This window comes from Sciurus vulgaris, assembly GCF_902686455.1.
Source record: "Sciurus vulgaris genome assembly, chromosome: 5".
Lineage (NCBI taxonomy): Eukaryota > Metazoa > Chordata > Mammalia > Rodentia > Sciuridae > Sciurus > Sciurus vulgaris.
Window position 1 is genome coordinate 145,524,340 of NC_136465.1, and position 21,155 is coordinate 145,545,494.

A 21,155-nucleotide genomic window follows, 5' to 3' on the forward strand; every position below is an offset into this window, starting at 1 on the left:
TTAGGAAAAAAAAAAAAAAAAAAAAAGCAAGAGAACAAATTACCCAAACAGTCCACTATGCTTCCATAACTATCTCCATTAATACTACAATGAAGGAAATGGTAGAGAAAAAAATTCATAAAGGTCATAGTTTAAATGTTCTAGAAACTAAAATAAGACACCAGAAGTGAAATTAGACAGAAAATATATGAAATGGAAAGTAACTTTAATTAAGAGATAGAGATTCTGAAAAAGAATAATCCTGTATACTATAAAAATGTATAATTTTGAAAATAAAGTTGATCATAAAGAAAAGATGTTAAGAGACCATGACCAGAATATTCAACAAATCTGGAATAACATAAAGTGGCCAAGTTTAAGAATCACTGGGATAAGTGAAGGGTCTGAAACAGAAGCTAAAGGGATGCACAATCTTTTCAATGAAATAATATCAGAACAATTTCTAACCCTTAAGAATGTAATGGAAATTCAAGCACAAGAGGCATGTAGGAGTCCAAATATACAAAACAATAGGTCCACTCCAAGAGATATTATAATGAAAATGTCTAATAATAGAAAAACAGAATTTTAAAAACTATAAAAGGAAAATGGCTTGTCACACTTAAAGGTAAACTATTCCATATTTCAACTGGTTTCTCAACCCAGAAACTAAAGCCAGGAAATCTTAAATAGTAAATATCAAGCTTGGAAACAAAATGGAGGCCAACCAATAATACTACAACAGCAAAATTAAACTTCAGAATTGAAGATGAATAAAAGGTTTCCATGATAAACAGAAGCTAAAATAATTCAAAACTAGAAACTCTACACTACAGAACACAATTAATGAAATATTCCATGAAGAATAAATGAAAAATAAAAATGAAAACCAGCATAGGGATGAATTAGACTAGAAGAATATTCAATTAGAGGAGACCCAAGTCTGAAATAAACTTTAGAAATACATCAAAATGTCATGAAATAAAGAGCATCTTTTTATAGTAATATTGAATGTAAACTCTTTAATCAGTAGACAAGTTGGAAATTGGATTAAAAACAAGACCCAACAGTATGATAATTGCAGAAGACTCACCTTGCAGGCAAAAACAACCAACAGACCAAAGGTGAAAGGATGGAAAAAGACATACATTCTGAGTTTGACTGATTTTGCTTAACATAATAAACTCTAGTTATATATACATACATTTTCCTGCATTACATAATATAAATATTTTTATGACAACAAAACTACGAGGTGTTTGTGTGTGTGTATACATACATGTTTCTTTATTCTTCTGTTGATGCACATCTTTGCTGGTTCCATTGTTTGGTTATTGAGTATTGTATTGCTTTAAACATGGATATGCATGTGTCAGTGTAGTATGATGCCTTCAAACACTCAGAATAAATACTGAAGAGTGGCGTAACTGGGTCATGTATTGGTTCCATGCCTAGTATTTTGAGGAATCTTTTTAATGATTTCTACAGTGGTTGTACTACTTTACAAACTCATCAACACTGTAAAAGTGTCCCTTTCTCCTCACATCATTTTAGCATATTTTATTATTGATATTTTTGTTGACTACCATCCTGAATACTGTGAGATAAAATTTTAATGTAGTTTTGATTTGCATTTCCCTAGTTGCTTGAGATGTTGAACTTATTCCCTATATTTGTTGATAATTTGTATTTCTTCCTTTGGGTTCTTTGTATATTCTGTATATTAATGCCTTATCTGAAGAGTAGGTTGTAAAGATCTTCTCCCACTTGGTAGGTTCTCTTGACACTCTCGCCTCCTTTGCTCTGCAGAAGCTTTATATTTGATGTCATTCTTCTTGTTGAATTTTTATTTTACTTCAAGCACTTTAGGAGTCTTAATAAAAGAAAGAAAATACCTGTGCCAACATGCTGGATTATTGGGCCCATACTTTTTTCTAGAAGTTGCAGAGTTTCTAGGCTTTTTCCTAAGTCTTTGATGTCCTTTGTATGACTTTTGTGCATGGTGAGATATGGGGATCAAATTTCATTCTTCAATATATGAATTTCCAGGTTTTCTAGCATCATTTGTTAAAAAGATTATCTTATCAATGTATACTTACGACATCTTTGTCAGAGTATCAGATAACTGCATTTATGCAGATTTGTCTCCGTATCTTCTATTCCATCCACTGATCTTCATGTCTGTTTTGGTGTAAGTACCATGCTGTTTTTTGTTACCATAGCTCTATGGTATAATTTGAGGTCTGGTATTATCATGCTTCCAACTTTGCTCTTCTACCTAAGGATTGCTTCAGCTAGTCTGGGTGTTTTTCCAAATGAATTTCAGTACAGTCTTATCAAATTCTGTGAAGACTGTCAATGATATTTTGATGTGAATTGCATTGCATCTGTATAGCACTTTCGGTAGTATGGTCATTATGATAACATTAATTCTGCCTATCCAAGAACATGAGAGATCTTTCCTTATTCTAAGTTATTCTTCAAATTCTTTCTTTAGTATTCTATATTTTTCATTGTAACAGTTCTTTGCCTCTTTCATGAGATTGAGTCGCAAGTTTTTTGTTTTTGTTTTTGTTTTACGAGTCTATTGTGGATAGGATAATAATAGAGATTTCTTAATTTCTGATTCAGAAGATTCATTGCTGGAATATAGGAACACAATTGATTTATGGGTGTTGATCTTGTGTCTTGCTATTTTCCTGAATTTATTTATTAATTCTAAAAGTCTTCTGTTCAGTGTTTTTTGTTTTGTTTTGTTTTTTGTTGGTTTGTTGGTTTGTTGGTTGGTCTTCTAAATACATGATCATGTCATCAGCAAACACAGATCATTTGAGCTCTTCTTTTTCTATTGTATACATTTAATTTTCTACTCTTGCCTAATTGCTCTGGTGAGCATTTCCAAGACTATATTGAGTAGAGACAGAAAATGTGGGCATCCTTGTCATGTTCCAGATATTAAAGGAAATGCTTTCAGTTTTCTCCATTCATTACAATTCTGGCCTTGATTTTGTCTTAAACAACCTTTACAATATTGAGGTAAGTTCTTCCTATCCCTAGCTGCTCTAGTGTTTTGAACATGAATGGGGCTATACTTTGTCAAATGCTTTCTCTGCATCTATTGACATAATTATGGATTCTTGACCTTAATTCTATTTATCTGGTGAATTACATGTATTGATTCCCACAGGTTGAATTAACCTTTTATCCCTGGGATGAAACCCACTTGATCAAGCTGAACTATCTTTTTGATGTGCTTTTTTATGCAGTTTGCCAATATTTCATTAAGAATTCTTGCATCTCTGCTCATCAAGGATATTGGCCTGAAGTTTTTTCCTTGATATGACTTTGCCTTGTTTTGTTATCAGGGTGATACTGGTTCCTTAGAATGAGTTTGGCAGTGTTCCCTCCTTTCCAATTTCATGGAATAATTTGAGGATATTGATACTGGTTTTTCCTTAAAGGTGTGGTAGAACTCAGTAGAGAATCCATGCAGTCTTCAGCTTTTCTTTGCTGGAAGGTTTTTTATAATTGCTTCAATTTAATTACTTGCTATTGAGTTCTTTAAATTTTCTTTATCCTCATGGTTCAGTTTGGGTAGGTCATATATCTCTAAGAATTTGTCAATATCTTCAGGATTTTCTCTTTTATTGGAGTACATTTTAAATAGTTTCTGCTGATCCTTTAGATTTCAGTAATGTCTATGGTAATATTTCCTTTTTACCTCCAATTTTATTAATTTGAGTTTTTCCCTCTTTCTTTCAGTTAGTTTGGCTAAGGTTTATCAATCTTGTTTATCCTTTCAATAAACCAGCTATATGATTTGTTGATCTTTATATTGTTTTTGTTCTCAATTTCATTGATTCCTGGCTCTGATTTTAATTGTTTTCTGCATTCTGCTGAGCCTGGTGTTAGTTTGTTCTTCATTCTCTAGGGTCTTATGATATAATATTAGATTATTTATTTGGTATCTTTCTAGTCTTTTGGTGTATGATCTTGATGTTATGAACTTTACTCTTACAGCTGCCTTCATGCAGTCTGAGAGGATATGTTCTATCACTGTTCTCATTTACTTGTAAGAAATTTTTTACTTCTCTTCTTATTTCTTCCACTATCCATTCATCATTAAGAAATGTATTACTTAATCCCCAGGTGTTAGAGTGGTTTCTTTTTTTTTTTTTTTTCTAATCTCATTGTTGATTTCTGATTTCTTTCCAATATGATCAAAGAGAATTAAGGTATTATCTTTAAATTTTTATATTTGCTAAAATATGTGATGTAAAATATGGTCAGTTTTAGAAAATGCTCCATATGTTGCTGAGAAGGAAGTAAATTCAGTAATTCATCTATGAAATATTCTTTAGATGTCTGTTTTTAATTTTCCTTTTGATGGAGGATAATTGGAAAGAGCAAGACAATATTTCCTTTCTCATTTTTTTTTCCATATGATAGATGAGAGAAAAAAAGCCAGTTCTTATATTTCCAGCAGCTAGAGGATTTTGACACAAAAGAACTGGAAAGAACTGAACAAAAAGGAAGTACCTTTGATATTAGATGTGTACACAGATTTCTTTGATGATAATTACAAATATTTAAGAGGGTAAATCTATGAATGGAAAATTCGTAATATTTGGTCAACATTACACAACCATGATGTAACTTAACTCTTTTGCTTTTTGTCATTTTGAAATTAAATATATTTTTAAATATTTATATATTCTGATATGAAGAAAATGTGAGCAAATAATTAATAAGTCTAAATAATGTAAAAATGCTGTTGAAAATTATACAATAATGTGCTAGGCTATTTCTTTTGGTGTAAAGAATTTTAAACTAAAAAATATAGATGATGAAATTGTTTTCAGGTCAACAAGAAGACAACTGAGAAAAGGGAAGATCACATAGCTAACAAAGAGAAGTATGACCTGCATAGGGGCAATTTCCTGACCATATTGAAGAAAGCTAAAGCTCAACAGAACAGTGGTTCCACTGAGTTGAAGAAATGATAAATTGGGGTTGGAATAGCAGAGAGAGAAAGGTTTAGAGAGAAAGGAACTGGGAAGTACCTGTAAGAGTTTTTTGCAACACCACTTCTGGCCTGCATGTGCCAGATGTAATAGGAATTGAGATTTTTCAGAGAGGGGCACTAGGATAAGACTAACATAGAGGTACTACAGTGCATTGAGCAGAAGGGAAAGTGAAAAGTTTGAATTCCGGCCCAGTTGAATGACAGGATGATTACAGCATCCAGCCAAGATAGCAGAAGTCACATCTTAACTGTAATGACCTAGAGAGTGACTTCAGGAGGTTTGGTAATCAGTAGACATTTGGTGATGTCTGAAGACATGTTCCATTGTTATAAATGGGTAATTGCTACTGGTGTTTGGTGGCAAGAAGTCAAGGATACTGCCAAATGTCTTCTATGCACAGGGTCCCCCTACAACAAAGAACTTTAGAGCCCCAAATGTCAATAATGGCAAGGTTGAGAAGCACTGCCTTAAAGTCATACCTTTCTTGATGTAACACCCCCCCTCCCCCGCCCCAGAATCATAAAGTCAAGTCTCAACAAGATTCACAAGAGAAAACTTGTTACCTACTGGGAAACAAAAATTACATTGTGTTGACTTTAAATCAGAAATTGTAGACACTAATAGGGCAAACATTTTAAGTGCTTAAAGTAAAACACAAACAAAAATCAATTGACAGGAATATTATACATGATAAAACTATCCTTCAAAAGCAAGGTTTAAATGACATTGTTAGATAAACAAATGCTGTCTTAAATAAGGACCTTCGATTTCCAGTAAAAGAAGACTCTAAACAAGCACTTCCTTGTCTACCCCTGTCTATTCTCTGCTCCTTATTTCATCCCTCACTTTGGGTTCTTTCTTTCCATCTCCCTTTTCCACAATGCCCATCATTCTTACAGATCAACTCAATGTTATCTCTAGGGAGACATTCTTGTTCCAAAAGGCAGCATCAATTTTTCCAAAGTGTCTTTGGATTACAGGTATATATCTCAGTAAAACTACAACACAATGTACAAGGCAAAATTTTCAATAATGTTCATGGCATTGAATATACAATTGAATCCTAGAAACAGACTGGATGCTCACTATCTTTACAACAATAATTTCAATTTGTCCTAATGGGATGTACTAAATGAATAATAAAAATGTGTAACATTTCTTCCGAAGGAATAGAAGGATACCAAAATTAAAATGTACTAATTAGAACAAGTATGCTAACATGGACAGGTGTTAAAATTGTTACATTAAGAAGAGAATATTTGGTCTCTGGAAATAGCTCAGTTGATAGAGTGCCTGCCTTACAAGCCCAAGACCCTGGGTTCAATCCCAGGCACAAAAAAAGAAAAAAGAAAAAGAAAAAATAAAGAGATTAGAAGTATTATTGTAGAATAATAATATTTATGAGGTAAATAATTTTCATAATGGAGTGAAGTAATGAAGGCATGGAACACAAATATTTAATTGACAAGGATGAACCCTAAAATAAGATGTTTAAAGTATTTACTCTTCATGAAGAGTAAAATCTTAAGGAAGATTTTGACATCAACAAATAAACTATCCATAAAAATGTACCAGGCAGCTATTATACTGATGTCTAATTTGCCTATCTTGGAGAATCTCTACTGTTTCTAAATTCAAATTTTTCTAGGAATTACTTTGTTAGGCTCACTCATGTTTAAATATTTAACACAGTTTCTGATTGAATCCTCAAGTCTGGACTTTTAATTTACCCTCACAAAAACTTTGCCATCATCTCAATGTTCTCTTGGAGGTTGACTTTCTCTAGTGTGCTAGATCAGCGATGGTTAATTTGGTTTCACTGAAGTTTGCTTTTTCTATACTATTTTTTCCTTCCTTTAAAGTGCCAGCATAGATTTAACATGGGTAAATGTGCACAATATTGGAAAGACATAAGTGAAGTAGCAGTCACTACTCTTGAATATTGCTGTGAAGTAGAGATAGAAGAGACAGATCAAAGAGAACAAGGAGCTCTTATTTGTCTTTGATTTTCTTCCCATCAAATTATCTTTTTTTTTTTTTTTTTTTCCTTCTGTCTGATGCAAGTCCACTACCAGTTTGTGGAATCTTATAGAGGAGTAGACATGAAGAGTAGCAAGAGTACCCAAGCAGCTAGTTTATCTCATAAATCCACTATTTTAGTTCTACTTAAGCAGCTGGACATAGCTATTTCTATTTCTAGTTTCAAGGTTTCCTGCCAAGTTTAAGTCTCTTGTCTTGCACCAGACTGATAACTATCATTTCTCTGATCCTTCACTTTCCTATTTGGGCCTTTTCCAATCCTCCAACAACTGGGTTAACTCTAATTCCTATAATAATCACCTATTCCACAATCCTTACAGCAACTCCATTTTTCTTCCTGAAGTCCACTGAATATCACCAACACTCCCAAACCTAAGTGTAACTTCCTCTTCCCTAACCCATAATAACAAGATATTCCAAGTTCTATTGAAGCCACTTAGTGTAATACTCTTATGAATCAAATACATTTTTATGAACCAACTTCTAGGAAAAATTCAGCAGATAAGCTTATCTTTCCCTGCTCTAGTGATTAAACCCTACTTCCTGTGTAGAAAATCATATATTCTCAAATTTGTCCTGCAAGGGATCAGTAAACCGAACACAGGTGTGATCTGACTGAGAAATTAAAAGCCTGAAATAATTAATAAGAAATAAAAGATAAAAGACACACACACACACACACACAAATAGTTTCACACCAGGGGTCTCGTGGGTGGAACAGGTTCTGGGTCTATTCCCTAAAGAAGAGTAAGATTCCCTGTGCTGCATATAGGGAAGCACATCAAAGGGATTTATTGTGAGAAAAAGTTTTTTTTTAAGATAATAATTGAGAGGCTGTGGGGAAATTGACCTGGAGATTTATCACTTGCACAATAACTCTTCCTCCTCCAGGCAGTTGGCACTTCAAGGCTATTTGGGCACACTGGTATCTCCACCTCTGGGGTACTACTTTTGAACCTAGGGTTGTTTGAACCAGTAAATGACACAGTGTCACAGAATTCTCTTTGAGTAGGACATTGCCAAGGCAATGGAGTGGTCTCAGATGGGTGAGTGACCCTGAGAGTTCTTCCAGGGGCACACCTCCACTTAGAGATGGGGCAGACAAGCCCCACGATTCATTCGCGGCTCCCAACAATAGATCATATCACACCAATCATCCTAACAGCGCAGAGCAGTACAACAATCAAAATAGCTTTTCACTTGTTCAGGTTCACAGAGCAATTGTGGTCACTTTTCAGAAAATCTGATGAGGCACTCATGACACTCCTGTACTTAGACTGGAGATTGTTTATATATGAGGAAGAGGATCATATTGCATTCATGACAACTGTGCTTTTCAGGACAGGAGAGAATGCTGATAAACCTTAATTAAATTAATTCTGCTGGTATTCTTCATTAAAAATATCTCTTCTTGTAAGAACTGTGTTCAGTTATCAAAAATACATATAAGTGTTCTGATGATTGACTGTACAATCCAATTCAGAAAATTTCTTGATTTCTTAAATTTCAGTAAGAATTGCTTGAACCTTTTGGATATGTGGTAGCCACCTTGGTATTTAAGGCTAATACAGCCATTGCCAAATCTTGAACATTCTTTTCAGCTCATAGTAAGCAATAAGCAGTGTTTGAAACTTTGGATCCAAAGCAAACAAAAGCTCGTGGAAATTGCCTGCTGTACTTTTCAAAGGAATAATTGTAAATATGTATGTGTAGTTAACCTTTTAAAACTGACTAATCAGCCATATAAAAATAATTACTTTAACAAGAAATTGTGATTCTTAGATGATGGAAAAAAGAAGAAATGACCTGGTACAGTTAGGGAAGATACAGCTGTCAACTCAAGACAACTAACTATATTTTGACCCAACTCATAGCTTCATGTTTCTTCTTATTTGCCGATCGACCTACTCTGAACAACAAATACATTTGAATTCACAAACATTATTCGATTTGTTGTGTTACTAGGATAACTTGAATCTCTGTGGAAAAAATCCCATCTTTCATTGCAAGACTCACAGGATCTTGATCTCATTATCAATATATATCTAAAATTGAGTACATTGGTTCCTCATTACCAATCATGAGCCCTAAACTACATTACCAAGAAGATTTCAGCCTCAAGTTTAGTAATACATAAGAAGAGAATTAAAAATAATATTCATCTTATAGGGTTATGAAGATGAAAATATGCATACTAAATTATTCATAATGAATTTAACAGACAAATACATGTGCATAGTTTCTACTATTTGTTAGAAAAATGCTCAGATATTAAGTGTGCTCTATCATCCATCTTAAAAAATTCAGAGCTGTGAAACATTTTTATCTCCCCAGTAAATATTTTTGTGTCTTAATAGCACTTGCATCTTAAATGTCCCCAAAGGCCTATGTACTGGAGGTGAGTCGTGGGCCTTTAGGAAGCTGGGGGCTTAGTGGAAGGAAGTCAGTTCATTGAAGGCCTGCTCTTAAAGTGAATATTGGAATTCTGCTCTTTGCTTTTTCTGTTTTTGTTTCCTTGTCCTCTGAGTGCTTTCCCACCACAGTGCGCTGCTTCATCACATGCCAGAAAGAACGGAGTCAAGTAACTATGGGCTGAAATCTATGAAACCATGAGCCAAAATAAACCTTTCCTTCTTTTGGGATTTTCTCAGGTATTTTGTATCTGACACAGAAAACTAACATGACTCTTCTCTGTCAACCTCCCACTCCAGAGGCAACCACAGCTCTGATGCCATACAAAAGTATGATTGGGAGAATTTTCACATGAGCCATAATAATCTAGGTCTTATATGTAATCAACTCCCCTATCCACGTATGAGCAATTTATGACTTATTGTGCATTTTCATATAAATATATTTATAGACTATGTCAATTTCAGTATTTGAGTTGTGTTATTCAGACTAATGGTTCTGAAACCTAGCCATGTTGTTACATGCATCAATAATTTGTCATTTTAAGTAATGTGCTATATTCCATTGTGTAAATGTAGAGTTCTTCAGATATTCCCTGTGATAGAACTCTAGATTGTTTCTGGGTTTTAGACTTACGAAGATTCATATACAAATTGGTTATGTACACATAACTTATTTATCTTGGTTAATCGCATAGCAGTATGACTATGGGGATGGTGTGTAGATGAATGTTTAACTTGTTTGAAGAAGCTGCCAAACCATTTTGTTAAACGTTTGCATCACTTTGTGCTGTAGCAAAAAATCAAATGAGGGTTCCAGTTAACCCTACCTTCTCTCCAATTTTGATGTTGTTGATATTCTTTAAACCTTTAGAGGAATATTTTATTGTGATTTTGAATGCATGTCCCTGATGATGTAAATATTTTTTCCTGTGCTTCTTGACCATCTGTATGGATTATTTTAGGAATTATTTCAGTCATCTGCAATTTAAAAAACTGATACACATCTTTTTGTTACTAATATATTTTAACATTTTTGATTAAAGCCCTTTGTCCGATATGTGTCTCAAAATTTTCTCCTAGTATATAAGTCACTTATTTATTTCCTTGGTATTTTTTTTTCTTTAATTTGATTTTCCTTTCTTTTCCTTTTATTTTTCAAGCATGAAAAAACAATTTAATTCTGATAAAACCAAATTTTCTAAAGCAAATGTTATGGTTTGTGCTTTCTGTATCCTCTATGAAATATTCACCTAACACAAGATCACAAAGCTCTTCCTCTGTGTTGTATTCTAGTTTAATTGGTCTAGCTTTTATGTATGCCTTTTTAATTTATCACTCATTTGTTTTTCTTATATATGGTGTAAGATAGGTAGGGTGAGTTTCTTTATTGATATAGGCATATCTTGTTCTGGAACTAATTGATGAAGAAGATTTTCCTTTTCCTACCAAACTATTTTGATGACCTTTTGTGACTACTGCTACTGTTTCTGTTTTTTCCATAGCTAAGATTTAATTTTCCATTACTGGGCTCCATTACTAAGTCCTGAAAGTAAGAGTAAGGGATCAAGAGTTTACAAGCAAATAAATATTTACGTGAACTCACTTTCTACATAAGAAGCTGGAGATATCTATATTTTTCTTTATGAAGATGACAAGAACTGAAAGTAAACATAATTTTCTAAAATGGAGAAAGCAAATGCAAAATACCTTTCTAGAATGAGTAAATGAAACAGATGCAGGATAATTCTTTTGTAAAGAAAGGTGATGAAATATAAAAAGCCTACAACAACATAATGATGTCAAACAGATAGTGAAAAATTACTATACAAGCCTAGAAGCATGATAATCATCAGAAGAAAAATCAGTAAGCATAAACAACACTAAGATGACTCAGATATATTGATAGCTAATAATGTTACATCAGTTATTACAATTAAGTGCAGCACTTAAAAGAGAAGATGGATACAATAACACACACATACACACACAAGGAAAATCTCAGCAGAGAAAAAACTAAAAATAGAAAAAAAGAAGCAAAAGAAAAGCAGTGCATTTTCAAGAACTGAAATGTCTGATACCCCTGCATACAAATACACTATAAAACAAAACTAAAGAACAACAACAACAAAAAAAAATCCTATTAGGTTTACCAGAAGAATAGATCAGAGAAAAGGAGTTACTTAATTTGAAATTATAATTCACTTATTAACTTTCAAGAACAGGTAAAGATAGTAAGATTGGAAAAAAATGAATTATACCTCTGATTTCTGAAACAAGATTTCTAATATTTGTGTAATTTTAATATATTGAGGCAAGGAAAAAAATGAAAACAGAAACAAATGTAGTACATAATGGCTTCAAATTTTCTTTTTTTTTTTTTTTTCCTTTTTGGCTTCGAATTTCTTGAAAATGATGCAAACCTCATACCACACACCTTAGAAGCTCAGAAAACTTCAAGAATGAGAAACGTGAAGTAAACTATGGCCCACAATAAAGAAAACAAAACATAAAGACATAACAACTTCAAACCATCCACAGAGTAATACAACATTTAATTCAAGAAGAATAGGATACAAGCCATAGCTGACATATAAGATAACAGAAGGTGAGAAGCAGTGACTAAAAAATGTGATAAACAAAATAAATAGTAATAAGAACTTTTCAACCTAGAATACCATATCCAGCAAAATGTTTTCCAGTAATTAGAGGTGAGAAAATGTGTTTCCAGGAAACCTACATGAAGTAAAAGGCTAAAGAAAGTGCTTTCTAAAGGGGAACAATTCCAGATGGAAACTCAAATAAGAGAACTGGAAATGTAAGTACACGGGCAATATATTCTTTCCTCTAATTTTTTTCAGACATCTGACTAATGTAAATAAAGTTAGATTACAATGTGGATTTTATGGCATAGATTGAAGAGCAATATATAACAATGATAGCATATAGGATTGATTCATTAGTTAGCTAGGGCTGCCGTAACCAAGTGTCATGGTGCAGATGGTGGCTTAGATGACAAAAAAGGTATTTTCTCATACTTCTGGAGGCTAGGAGTTCAAGATGAAGATATCAGAAGGGTAATTTTTTCCTGATACCTGCCTCTCACCTTCTATGATACTGGATTAGAATTATCACAGGAAAATTTGGGGGGAGATAGGGAAAAATGCATCTCCACCCAAGATGAGTGTGATAAATGAATTAAACTATTTAAGCTTCTTTTCTTGTATGTAATGTGGTGAAATATTACTCTAACCTGCCTGTTATCAATTAAAGACGCATGTTTCAATCTATAAAGGAACAACAGCAATTTCAAAATGTCAAGCACATATTGTTAGAAGGGCAAAAGATCAAATGAAATGGAATCTAAATATATTTGTCAATTAAAAATAAAGCAGGAAAAGCCCACACACAAATGAGACAAGCTGAAAATAAAAATATTAAAATAGCAGACATAGAAAAGCTATAATGCTAATTAGAGTACTTATATGTACACCATTACCTCCAAACAATGTATAGATTTTTATTCTAAACAATAAAGAAAAAAATCTAAGTTATTTATAAGAAATCTATTTAACATAAAAAGAAATTGACAAGTCTGTACAGCACAGTAGAACAATTATAGTTGACAACAATTTCTTATATATTTTGGAAAGAGCTAGAAGAAGGAAGTTAATATTCCCAACAGAAAGAAGTGATAAATTCTTTGAAGTGATGAAAGAAATGCTATTAACCATGATTTGATTATTACACATTACATAAGTATAGTGAATTTTCACTTTGTACTCCATAAATATACTTCATTATAATGTGCCAGTTAAAAAGGAAAAAAACACAAAAAAGTAAACTGATAGAAAAACATAATGCAAACACTTGGCTTACAAAAGATGTTATTCTATATTAATGTTATACAAAGTAGACTTGAAGATAAGAGTGTTTCTAGAAATGAAGAGGGGCAGTTAATAATGGTGAAGTCATGAATTCATGAAATACTAACAATAGTCCTTAGCATACACATTTCCATGTATAGAGCTGCAAAACCCATGAAATAGAAATTACAAAACCAAAGAAAGGCACAGACAAATACACAATCCTAGAAATTTTAAAACACACCTTTAATGGAACAAGTCAACAAATTTAGAAATATAGTCTTTAAACTATAATAACAATGAACTTGAAATAATTAACATTTAAAATTATCATATCAAGACCAAAAGGAATATTTTGCAATCATTTTCTATTGAATATGAGATCACCTTGATAGATATATTTGCTGAACCAAATGATCATTATAATAAGCTTCAAAAACTCAAGGGTAAACTTCTACACAATGAGGCAAGAAAGAGTATGTTAGAAAATGGGAAATCTCCTAGGGATTACCCCTGCCCCATAATTCAAGTAAATGGGAAAATAACAGTACATTTTCTCAAAACTCTCATGAAGAAAGACACAGGCATGGAGATAGGCATAAAGTAGGACTTTCAGCAATCCAAACCATTTAGGAACCAAGGTTTATGTCACCCTACCAAGGAAAGGACCATGACTAGGCAATTCATTTGCTGAGGGCAAAGGGAATATGCAACAGGTAGCAGAAGAAACACCAGTCATGACAATGTGACAAGTTGCAGAAACAAAGGAGTTAATACTTGCAAATATTTGTACTTATTGTTATGCTACCATGTTTATAAACATATCAACCAGATTTTTCTTTCTCCCACCCCCTGTCATCTAGCTTAAAATATATTAACCTGCTATATTTTACATATCAGTATTTGACTTATGGAATATCAAAGGAAAAAGTCAGCATGACCCCAAGCATTGTGACATTGGGGGAATAAATGTTTTCTACTACATTCAGAAAAGTTCTATCACATTAGGCAAAATAATGACTTTGTTATTGTCTTTATTTGGAGATATAAATAAAATACAAAATAAGGCTAGGGATGTGGCTCAGTTGTGGAGTACTCCTGAGTTCAATCCCAGGTACCCCTCCAAAACAAGAAATAACTGTATTTCATATTTTTCAGTTTTTTTGAACATTTTTTTACTTTATATGGATACAATGCCTTTTTTGTTGTTGTTGTTTATTTAGTTTTATGTGGTGCTGAGAATCAAACCCAGTGCCTCACACATGATAGGCAAGCCCTTTACCACTGAGCCACAGTCCCAGCCCTATTTTCTTGATATGAGAATTTATCATTTATAATAACAAATGAATAATCAAAAGACATTTAATTTATGAAAACGAACATTACAAGTGAAATTTTTCATGATCCTCATATAATACATGCCATCGATTCTAACTTCTATTTTTCCCTAAATATGCATAACTTCATATCTTAAACAACTATCACACATTGTTTAATAATTCAATTATCATTGAACAGAGAATTGAGCTTTAGGTGAAACAAGTGATCTATACAAATTTATGTTAAAACAAACCAATGAACTGATATCAAACTTTCTAACATTTGTATATATACCATAAAAATGATTGAATGTATTTGTGGGTTGCACTAATATTTTCCATTATTTTCCATTAATTTCCCTCTCTGTGTAGGTTCTTTCGGTCTCACTGTCATGGAAACCTTGATTCCCCATTGTAGTCACTCCTGGTGTAAAACACAGCTGCCTAACAAATGTACACTGGAACTGGTTCCTTTTAGCATCTGTTAAATCTCAACACAGTATATAACTGCTCTTTTTAGAGTGCATCAATCATGGAAGAGTGAGACAGAATTAAAGCATTTAGTCCTGCTTGGCTCCCTTTGTATCTAATTTAGGCATGTATGACCCATTGCATTCATTGTTGTGCTTACAACAGCTGTTTCTTATTATTAAGAAAAGCAGCTTTGCGTGCAGAACATAAAACAATAAACGCTAGTCATGTGGATAGAGTACGTTTGCTTCTAAAGGTTATAAATATACACTTAATAAAAAAGTAAGGTGATGTTAACCACATTTCACAGAAAACAAACGGTACTTCAGGCAATAAAGTCTAACACCTCCTGATCAAAAGAAACAAACTCTTCAGCCCCAAATTTCTCATCATTGCAAAAGTTTGTGCAATTAATAAAATAAAGTTAATTGAAGTGGGTACAAAGAATGGATTGGATGCTTAAAAATTATGGTACATATAGAGCACCTTGAGAGTTTTTCTAGATCACCACTTACTTTAACTTCCAGAGACTATTAAAAAGTGTAGACATTTAGAAATATCTTTGAGTGAATATAAATACTTATGCTACATACCCAGAAAATAATTTTATTTTTACATGTGCAATTTTACAGAAGAAAAAATAGAAACACTTTTTTGTCTTGTCCAGTTTGTAAAGTTTAATTCTTACTGTAATAATCATAAAATAAGCACTGATTAATATATTATTGATTAATTATATACTTTAAAAATTTTCTGCATGTTAAATGTACATAAAACAAAAAAATCACAAATACATATTTTATTGGTTAGAACTTAATCAGACAACAAGATCACAAAAGAGGAGCTATCAAAATAATAACAAAATTTTTAAATCATAAGTTTTCAGCATTGTATTACTTTCTTTTATCTCTTATCCAACTAAAAGAATGTTTCTAAGAGTTCTTTGCTGATTCTGACTGGTGAGGCATATTCAAAAGAAAATGTTTCTTTTTACTTTCTAGTAAAAATTTCACAGCCTCAAGGGATTTAAGGAGACAACAGTTCATTTTCCTTTTTATGCATATGATAATCTTCCATTGTATCCTTCTATTTGGATTCTTTAGAAAATTTTTCTTCTTCAAAGTTGATCTTCGTATCCTTACATGATAACTGTTCTTCTTTAAGTTTTTTCAACTATTCCTTATTTATCACATTTTAAAAAAATTTATTTTCTCTATACACCCTACTGAAAATGTTGTACAGTTAGTACCCTCTGTAGGAATATTTGAGAGCTTTTCAAAAACCTATTAATTTTTGGTTTCAAAATACTTTATAAAATATACTAGTTGATAAATTATGTTGCTAATGTAGGAGATGGGTTTGAAACCAGGAGCTGTGTGTAATCCTGGATCACAATGGCCCAAGTGATGATAAAATTTCTCTTTTTCCATGCACTATTGCAAATACTATCTTCTCTCAGTCTTTCATCTCACCTTTTGGAATTCAGAGACTGTCTAATGAGTGCTTTAAGGTAACATCTTAAAGTTTGAATCTTTAATAATCAGGATTCCTGTTATCCAGACAGACACTGATTTTTGCTTACCCACCTGCCCCTTCTTTCTGTATCTACATCTGCCTTGGGGTGAAGCAAGGAGATCACTTATATTTTCCACAATTTTGATATCATCCATCTTCTTTTTAATTGCCTCCAAAATAATGCTACATTCTAATTCTAATATCTCATCTTCTTTAAAAACAGTCACATCCGTTTTTAACTTCATGACCTTGACTTTCTTATCCCAGAATTCAGATGTGAGTTCATGGTGCATGGCTAAGGGAAAAACTGAATGAGAAACATCATGTTTGCTTTCTTCTAAAACATGGCATCTGATCACTGAGGAAGCTTCAATCAGAAAGCATTCCTTCTCACCACAAAGACATTGATTTTAAAAAGTGTGTGCAGGTGATAACTTCTTACACAATGCCAGTTCCACTATACTATCTCTTCCCACAAGTTTTTACAGTCTTCATATCCTGTGTCTCACTATAATCTTCTGGACATACAACATAGATCTAAGTTATAATTCTTGGAATTAATTTTTGCTATTTCCACACTGAATGAATACCCATACTTATTCTATGGATAATGAAATAAAACCTTGCATATTAAATGAAATAATTTTAAACAATAAAGACATTATTTATGCCTGTTATGAGCTGTTAATAATAGTAACTAATATTGATTCACTACTATGTTTTAAATTTTGCATTGATTCTCCTAATATTGGCTATATACCATTCTAGGCATTAGGAAAATCAAAAATAATATTCTGTAAGGAGAATGAAGTTCACAGTCTAGTGGAAGAAACAATCACCAATCAAGGGAACACATGCCAAAGTAAATATTGGTAGATTTTTAAAAGTTTTCTGAAGAAAGAGTGATGTCTAATGGGAGAGAATAAAGGAATTAAGAAAATAAAATACTCAGGAAAATATAATTTGTGAACTAAAAATGAAGGAAAAGATTATGAGAAGAACTGGATGGAAAGGTTTACAAACAGAGTCAATAGACTTGCAGGTTCCATGAGATAATAGAAAGGTGGTGTGCATAAATCTAAGTGAGAAAACGGTGGAGGAGCAATGGTCAGTACAGCATAGCCACAGAGGATTCAGGGACACATCTGGATTTTACTGCAATTGTAGTAGGAAGCCATGATATGTTTTAAGCAAAAAGAGACATAGGGTATTGTTCCATATTTGTTTATTTACCATACAGCAAAATATATTTGACAGTCTATCCTATATGATAATATTTATATTTAAAAACCAATAATCAGCTTTGTCCATAAAACTTGTACTCATTCCCTTAACCACAATTTGAAAAGGATCTGTAATGTACAATCTTAATAATTTCCAAATGAGCTTATGTCACTGTGCCTTAAGAATATTTTAAACAGCTCACAATGAATACTCATAAATAAATAGGAAGTTTCAAATAAAAATGTTCCAGAATACTCAGTTTTAAATTCATTTTCTGTAAAATGATTTATGCCCACAGATGTCTTCTACGTAATTGGTACTGAATTTTTAGAGTAATGAAGTCTCTGAATGAGCAGCATTCTTTTACAAAGATAAGCCTTTCCTTTGCTCTTCCTTCACTTTAATTGCTATTTTCATTTAGCATAAGTGCGGATTTGTGTATTCCTGTTTTGGAATCGTGTGCTAGAATCAATTTACATCATTCTTCATTCTGAAGTTCATATTTGACCAGTGTGAGCTGTTCAGTCTGGCTCCAGTGTCTTTCTGCCAATCCCCATTCATCTGGGATCTTTCTCTCATTTTCTTGAACAATGAGATATTCCTGCTTACTTTGAACTCCCCCTCACCCAGACCTTAAAGCAGTAATTTCTACAAGAAAAACAATTTTCTTTTAATAGACGATACATAATAGAGTGGGCACTAGATTTGCTCATTGTTAGAGTTAGCTCCCACCTTTCAATAAAACCTGACTTGAATGCCTTTAATTCCAGTTTAACATGATAGTTCAGTATCATTTGTCCTCTCCTAATCTCATCCTGAGTGGTACCTGTCTTCACCATGTATGAACAATTATTCCCAAGAACAAAAATATACTTTTCTTGCTACAATAAAAAAGTTTAATGTTTTAATACATAAAATAATGACATGGTTCAAAATTCAAAACTATAAGTAAAGGTATAGTCAGAAAAATTCTATGTATTTATTTATTACTTTCAACCCTGTAAGTAACTATTTTCATTAGTTTCAAAGTTGTTGTTCCTTTATATAATTCCTTAAAATATAGAATCACATCGTCATTTCTTACATTTCTTCCACAAGAGCAGCACAGACAGATAAGCTGTTTCACCTGCTTTTCAATTAAGGAGTAGAACCTGGAAAGTATCCCATAACAGTTCACATAATGGTTTCTTGCATTATTTTTTTACAGTGCACTGTATTCTAATGATAGATGGGTGTACTTTCTGTCAAGAGTCTGTGCCTTCTACTAGATTATTTTCAGTATTGTTCTTAAAATTGTTCCTATGGATAAACTTGTTAATGTTTTTGCTATTTGTATTTTTCTCTTTGTTTTCAAATTATCAGTTGTGTATATTTGGCGTAAATTTCTAGAAGTGATATTGTTGGACAAAAGATCAAAAGCAAATACAGTATCATGAGAATATCCCAAGTTTATTCTTAGGGATTGTGCCATTATTTACTCTCACCAACAGTATATAAAATTTTTTTACCCCTACAGTCATACCAGCAAAGCGTGTAGTCAAGCTTTGTAAATGTTGTCAATGTAAATGGTGAAAACATCCATCATAAGGTAACTCTAAATTATATTTATCATAAGTGGGGTTGAGTAATTTTAAAGCTCACTGTGGATGATTATGCCTTTTATCCATTTTTCTAATAAGTTTAGGTGCCATTTATTTATATATTTATGTATATAAATTTTACACATATAAAATTTTTATGAAATGAAATGTCCTGTTCTTACTTATGCAGTATGAGGAGTATATACTGCAGTAACTACCACCACATTCAAGGTAAAGAACCTTATCATCACCCCAGAAATTTCCCCTATGCTCCTTTCTAATTGATGTCAATGCCTGATCCCCAAAGCAAACTTTTTTTATTTTGAAATAGTGTATGTTGTATTTCTATTCTCTTGAATTTCACATGAATGGAAGGTATGTGTAATTCTTTTGACTGGTCTCATCATTATACCTATGAGATTCATCAGCCTGCTCCGTGGGTGAGTAGCTCATTCTGTATATTGCTGAGAAGTAGTCCCTGAAAAGTATTCCATGACCAGTTTATCCCTCCCACTGGTAGTTGTTTTCAAATTTTGATATTGTAAATTAAGCCACTCTCAACATTATACAACTCTTTTTGGAACATATGCTTTTATTTCTCTTTGACAAACACTGGAGATAGCAGTATAAGAAATTTATAAGAACGTGTTGAACTTTTCCAGACTGGTTTTATTGTTTGACATCACAACCAACTAGATATAAGAATTTCAATGTTGCATATCACATTTTTGCCAACATTTTGTTTAACTTATTTTAATTTCAGTCTTTCTAAATAATAATGATCATTGTGGTGTAATGTATTTCCTTGATGACTTAATGATACTCAGAACCATTTCATGGACTAAGTGGGTACTGGGCAATCTTTTATTTTTTGTAAATTGTATATTAATTTTTTTACCTATATTTTATTACATTTTCTTTTAATTACCATTCTATGATGAGTTTTTATACATACCATATTAATCTTTTAACATGTGCATGATGAATATTTTCTCTATGTCTATGGCTTGTTCTTTCTTTCTAAATGATACCTTTTTGATCTGGAGAAATTTAAAATATTTAAGTCTGTTAAAGTTCAACATGTCAACTTTATTCCTCTATAAATAGTGCTTTTCTCTCCTGTCTAAAAATATTTTCCTAATGGGAGGATGCAAAAATATTCTTTCAAGTTTTTGTTGTAAAGCTTCATAACTTTAATTTTCTAAAAGAAGTCTTTGATCAATCTTACATTAATTTCTGATACAAGGAAAGTTAGGAATCACATTTATTATTACTATTATTATTATTATTATCCTCTTTCTTCTTCCTTCTTTCTCCCTTCTCCCTTTTCCAATCTTTCTGATTCTGCTTCTACTTATACAGTTGCCTAAGAACAATCTATTCAAGTAAACTTCCTTGGCCAGGTACAGTAGCTCACACCTGTAATCCCAGCAGCATGGGTGGCTGAAGCAGGAGGATAGAGAGTTCAAAGCCTAAAAGCAAGGAGCTGAGCAACTCAGTGAGACCCTGTCTCTAAATAAAAAAAAACAATAAAAATATACAAAATAGGGTTGATGATGTGGCTCAGTGGTCCAGTTCAATCCCTGTTACTCTCCCTCTTCCTCCTAAAAAAAGAAAGCTTCCTTGGAGGTCTTAAAAAAGTTAAAGTGATCAAAAATGGATCTACTTCCAATCCCTAAGCTATTTGATTGCTTTACCTATCTACCTTTGTGCCAGTATCAAT